Genomic DNA, 6,256 nt, shown 5'->3' with positions numbered 1-6,256 from the left:
CTTTCTCATGAACATTTTCTACGGGACAGCTGGGAGCAAAGCTGGTGTGAAAAGACTTACCGCAACACATCTTGAAACTTCCCCAGTTCAATCCACAAGCTGAATCTGCCATCTGTCAGAATGAACATAGAGGCATCTTATAGTGATCCAGCACAATTGATAACTGTCAGATTTCTTGCTCATAGTACATACCAGTTCATCTATACCATAGAACATAACACAGTAATACCTAAACTTGCATGCATGGTTGTTCAGTCAATAGACTACAATCATTTGTGGTTTTATTATTTGGAATGATGTGAATTACATTTTTTGTTCAATTAAATAATGTTCCCATAAACTATTTTAGCCTCTCAATCATGGTTTGATTGTATTTACACACCTGAAGTAAGCACAGAAATATTGTCATTACATGCTGAGAACATTTCTTGGTTTGATTTCTTAGTATTGGATTGAATAATGATATGTTTCGAGACCACTGTTTCAACTGGTAAGATGGTGGGAAAGTCTTTGTGAGCTGTGGGTGTGTCTGTGACACAAAGACTTGCCCACACTTGTTTCAGGTGTTTCATCACAGTATGTCTTTCGCCTCCAACTGCCAAAAGAGTGGAAAATAACCAACTGGCAAACAGTTTCTTAGAACTTATGTAAGGATTACTTGCATGAAACAGTATAATATTTAAAGGGATATATGACTCAAAAGGTATGTGGAAAATCCTGGTAGGTTGTATTTTTAGTTGACTATACCTTTAAAATTGTGTTGACCTGAGATGGTATGATTACATGAAGGATTGGTCTTCCTTTTCAAGCAAGGTTTTACATTGATAGTTAAATTTCACATTAAACCCTCCACACACACACACACAAAGCGAGATGCTTTGGTGCTTAGGTGGAGCTCTGTTTACTATCTAAAGTGCTGACAGTTAGATTTGATTCACTAGTTCCTGCCCACAGAAAGCAATCGAGGAACAGATTCTGCTTTTGTTTATCACTGTCTGTCTTTTTTTGCTCCTGTTATTTTCTTTTCTAAATTGATGGGCTGATCCTTTCAAGAGCTTTCAGCCCACTTCACATGCACAAACATATTACATACAGTACCAGTTAAATGTTTGGACACACCTGCTCATTCAAGGGTTTTTCATTATTTGTACTATTTTCTACATTGTAGAATAATAGTGAAGACATCAAAACTATTAAATAACACATATATAATTATGTAGTAACCAAAAAAGTGTCAAAATATATATTTTTTGTTTGAGAGTCTTCAAAGGTCAATGACCAAAACACACCTCCAGGCTGTGTAAGGGCAATTTGACCAAGAAGGAGAGTGATGGAGTGCTGCATCAGATAACCTGGCCGCCACAGCCACCCAACCTCAACCCAATTGAGATGGTTTGGGATGAGTTGGACCGCAGATTGAAGGAAAAGCAGCCAATAAATGCTCAGCATATGTGGGAACTCCTTCAAAACTGTTGGAAAAGCATTCCAGGTAAAGCTGGTTGAGAGAATGCCAAGAGTGTGCAAAGCTTTCATCAAGGCAAACAGTGGCTACTTTGAAGAATCTAAAATATAACATATATTTTGATTTGTTTAACACTTTTTTGGTTACTACATGATTCTATATGTGTTATTTCATAGTTTTGATGTCTTCACTATTGTTCTACAATGTAGAAAATAGTAAAAATAAAGAAAAACCCTTGAATGAGTAGATGTGTCCAAACTTTTGACTGGTACTGTACACACTCATAGCATGCAGACAATCACCAAGACAATTCATTATATGTTTTCTAAAGTTATTTCAATTTATTTGAGATTAAATGTGTATTATGTACTTGCACTTTGATGAATGCTCTCATCATCTCAAAATTCAGTTCATGGTTTTCCTTTTTGTGGATAAGTTCACTTCCAGTGTTCTACAGAGGGAGGAGTGACCCCATAAGCCCCATCTCCATGGGTATTGTATAACTAGTGTGTGTGTGTGTGTGTGTCTAAGGGGCGGGGGATAGATATGGTAGCAGGTAGCAGCTTGTGTGTATGGGAGGGGGTGTTTATGTAAACCCATACTCTACAGTATATATAGGAGTGAGATGTAGCAAAGAAAAGCAGATCTCCTGTTTTGTCCTTTATAATTCTTGATACCGACCCTGCTCTGCTGTAGCCATGACGACCATGCTGCTGAGCGCACTAGGAGCACTGCTCTGCTCCTTGGTTGTCACCGCTGAGGTCATGCCCCAAGGAGACTTCAATCTACAAGGGGTAAGAGAGAAAATGAAGAGAGGGATCAGAAATCAGCGTTACATTGAAAATCAAATGACGAGGAACAAACTAGGGATTGTTATGGAGAAAAAAGAAACATTAGGAGTAGGAATACAGAAAGAAACCTATGATGAAAACAAGATTCAAACGGAAGGGATGAACGAAATGTGGGAATTCTAGTGACACATTGTTGGGTGTTCATATTGAGACAAGAGTTATTGAGATGTTCCTTCATGAATGATTCAGGAATATTTCAGTATCAGCTCTCACAGATTTAAGGTTTAAACTTTCGGTGACTCCTGCAGACAGGAATAAGGAGGTGATGTAATCTAATCAGGGATGTTTTTTGCAGGTGGCAGGAAAGTGTTATGTGATTGGATTTGCCACTAATGCCCATCAACCACAAGGCCAGCATGAAGATGGGCAACGCCATGCTGACACCAACTGCTGACGGAGACCAGGAAATGGCATATTCTAGCCGGAAGTAAGAGAGAGAGAGAAAGAGAGAGACATTGTGCTGATTCTGTATGAACTGTATTGTCTCTGTAGCGCTGATGGCTCCTGCTGGAGAATTGAACCACCTGGCCAAGAAGACAAACCTTCTGGGGAAATTAATCTTCAAGAGCGAGCGTAAGTCTACAACCTATAAACACATACACACACAGTGCACTAATGGGCCTGTGTGTGATATTGTCAATTCAACTCCCTCTCGTCCCCTCTAGGCTGGAGTAATGAAAATGACATGCGTGTCGTTGACGTTAAGTATGACGAGTATGCTTTTATTCACACCAAGACCAAGGGTGTTTCAGCTGTGCTCACCAACCTGTATGGTACGATCCTTTCCACTCCTCTGCAAAATCCTATGACTCAGTCTCATTGTTTCACTATTCCTTTCCCCATCCTTTGTTAGAAATCTTATATTACCAAATATTGCATCCTTCACAGTATATTTAGTCTGCCATGTATTGTACCGTGGGACAGACCTGAGCCCTGACATGCTGCAGAAGTTTAGGCAGTTCTCCCTGGACACCAGGCTATCCTCCCCAAAAACGGTACAGCCCATTTGTGAAGTGTGTTTAAGTTGCACAATATTTCTTGATAGAAGTGTGGAATGTTTCAGACATAATTATCAACCTTATTTCTCTCTTTCTGCAGATGAGTGTCCTGCTGTGTAATTTCATCCATGTTTTTTACTTTCTTAACATGCTCCCTTGATCAGTCTGCATGGCATTGCTACTCGATCGGTAGACCCATGGCAACTGTGGCAACCATGAACCACCTTTAGCTCCATTGGCCCATTAGCTTCAGGCTTCCGCCTTAACTTGCATCTGAATTGCCTAGTGAAGCCCAGCGTAGCTGTAAGCTCTGTTAGTTTTTAACTTCACTGACTTGCTCCAATAAAATACTGTCTAGTGCTTTTTCCGTTTGTCAGTCATTCTACTCTTCAGATGACTAGAATATGTTGGGTATTTAATACTTCTGATCCTAAGATGTGATGTTAGCTGCTTTAGAAGTCTGTGTTGATCAAATGTCATGTAAACCCAGCTCTAAAAGTAACCTTGGTGTACCATCATTCTATTGAAAACGTTGTCCTACTCCTTGCAAGTACATCCATAACACAGTTCTGATTCCTCCTTTTGTTTGTTAAGTGTTTACACACTTTATTTACAAATGTGTACAAAACAATAATTGACCTCCTGTAGAATTCTAGTTACACTGAATTATACAACAAAGTTCATGATGATGAAATAAATATAAAAACAAAAATGATCACAGGGGAAGGAACTGTCAAAGCCAGAGTACAAATATACCACCAGTCTTTACAAGTTGTATTTCTCCTCAGGGGACTAATGCCTCTCCCTGGCCACTGGCATAAGTAGATGTGTGTTTGGGTAAAGGAAGTATGTTGTGGTCATGAGTCTGTGGTACCAGATCTAGTGCAATCTAACTCTGAAGGCCTTGCTGGCGCTGCATCATATTTCAGGTGTCTGATAATAAAGCTTATTAGGGGTTAAATAATCTGTATGAAGATGGGTTTATGGGTTGGTTCTAAATGATACTGCTTACCTGTTAGATCCCCCCACCCCCATGGGATAAACAACCACATCTAGTATCTCATTTTGTGTAAAGAAGTGAATCAACTAAAAGAAACCGCTCTGAAGCCGCAGCTTTTACAATGGACATGGCTATTTGCTATGATGCAGTCAACTCTTTCTCCAGGCATTGTCCATGACCAGACAGACAGTTCTACTCAAAACAACAAAGATATGAAGATGTGGGGTCAGCACCAGTAAGCGCAATACGCTATGAAAGTCCCGCCTATTTCCTTGTTCAAATCCTCTACTGTTTTTGAACTGGCGTCAAGTTTATAAAATTCATGAAAACGTGGTCATTTACGATGTATGTACAATTTTATTTGTGGATTAGTTTACTTCTACCTCATGTCTTTCATGAATATTTACGATTCATTTGAATTTTCCGTAATCAAAAACCTTCAAAAATATATTGGGTAAACGAATCCACGAATACGAATATAAGATATTGTAATGACCCGGCTGGGTCATAAGGAGAAAAGAGACGGACTCTAGGTGTGCAGGTCAGAACACAGGTTTATTCCTAAACTGGGCTATTGTTCAGGCCACAGCCCACGCCGCTAAATGCCGAACGTACACAATTATACCATGTCGAGTTAAGGTCACTCTCATAGGAACAGATCAAGGCCCCGAACAGAAGAGAGAGAGATGAGACAGTAATCCCTATTTATGCATTTCCAAACCCCGCGGGATTTCCCATCATACCCCCCCAACCTTTCCATCTGTCCTGACATATTTAACCCCTGCTAGTAGCCATGAGAACCATAACACACCCACAAACACAGAACACAATACCGGGTCGTTACATAGCCCCCCCCCCCCTTTCTAAACCCTAGCCCCTAGGGTTACACAACAAAATCCTTAAAACGACCCGGAGGTCGCATCAGTCTCTTGGGCCTCCCCGTGACTCTCACCGGTGAACCCCCAGAACACTCCTCTGCCCCAATGTCATTTCCAGCGCCCTCCGAAGAAGCAGCCCCCTCCCCAGGCTCAGGTTGCGCTAGAGTCTCCTCGTTAGACTGTTCCCGTGGGCTCACATCAGAGACCTCACTCCCATTCCCTACCGTTTTCCTCCCTCTGTAGGGTGCCAATCGATCCCGGTGGACCACCACCTTCCTGCTCCGTGGGGGGACCTCCACCCGGTACGTCACCTCCCCCACTCTCTCTATCACCAGACACGGCCCCACCCATGCACTGTCCAGCTTTGGGCACCGCCCCTTCTTGCGCTTGGGGTTGTGAAGCCACACACATTCTCCCGCTCCAAAGTGCCTCCCCCTAGCGCGCGAGTCGTAGTGGCGCTTTTGGCGCACCCCTGCGTTCTCGAGTTGCTCTCTTGCAAAGGTGTGAGCCGCTTCTAACCGGTTCTGCAGACGACACACATAGTTCGGGCCAGGCAAAACCCCGTCGTCATTATCAGGAGGGTGGCCAAACGTCAGTTCGGCTGGCGTGCGCAACTCACGACCTAACATTAGTAGTGCTGGGGAGCACGCAGTCGATTCTTGAACAGCCGACCTACACGCCATAAGAATAAACGGTAAGTGGGTGTCCCAATCTCTCTGGTGTTTTGAGGTAACGATGGCCAGCTGCTGTGCTAATGTTCTGTTAAATCTTTCCACCAGCCCATCACTCTGGGGGTGAAGCGGAGTAGTGCGCGTCTTCTCCGCGCCTAACCGTCTACACAACTCTGAGAACACCCGTGACTCGAAGTTTCTCCCCTGGTCGCTGTGAATAGACTGTGGCACCCCAAACCGACTGATTATTCCCCCCACCAACGCATCAGCTACTGTCTCTGCCTCCTGGTCTGGGAGAGCGTAAGCCTCCGGCCACTTGGTGAAGTAGTCCATAGCGGTTAGAATCCACCTGTTACCGCTGTCTGTGGTTGGAAACGGCCTTACTTACGGCTGCTG

General features: G+C 43.0%; 1 pseudogene; it reads left to right on the top strand.

Moving 5' to 3' along the window:
* Window positions 1–2,160: 2,160 nt before the first annotated feature.
* Window positions 2,161–5,588, top strand: LOC120057581 (annotated as a pseudogene).
* Window positions 5,589–6,256: the final 668 nt, after the last annotated feature.

Source organism: Salvelinus namaycush, chromosome 12 (assembly GCF_016432855.1).
Source record: "Salvelinus namaycush isolate Seneca chromosome 12, SaNama_1.0, whole genome shotgun sequence".
Lineage (NCBI taxonomy): Eukaryota > Metazoa > Chordata > Actinopteri > Salmoniformes > Salmonidae > Salvelinus > Salvelinus namaycush.
This window is presented reverse-complemented; position numbering and strand designations above follow the sequence as displayed.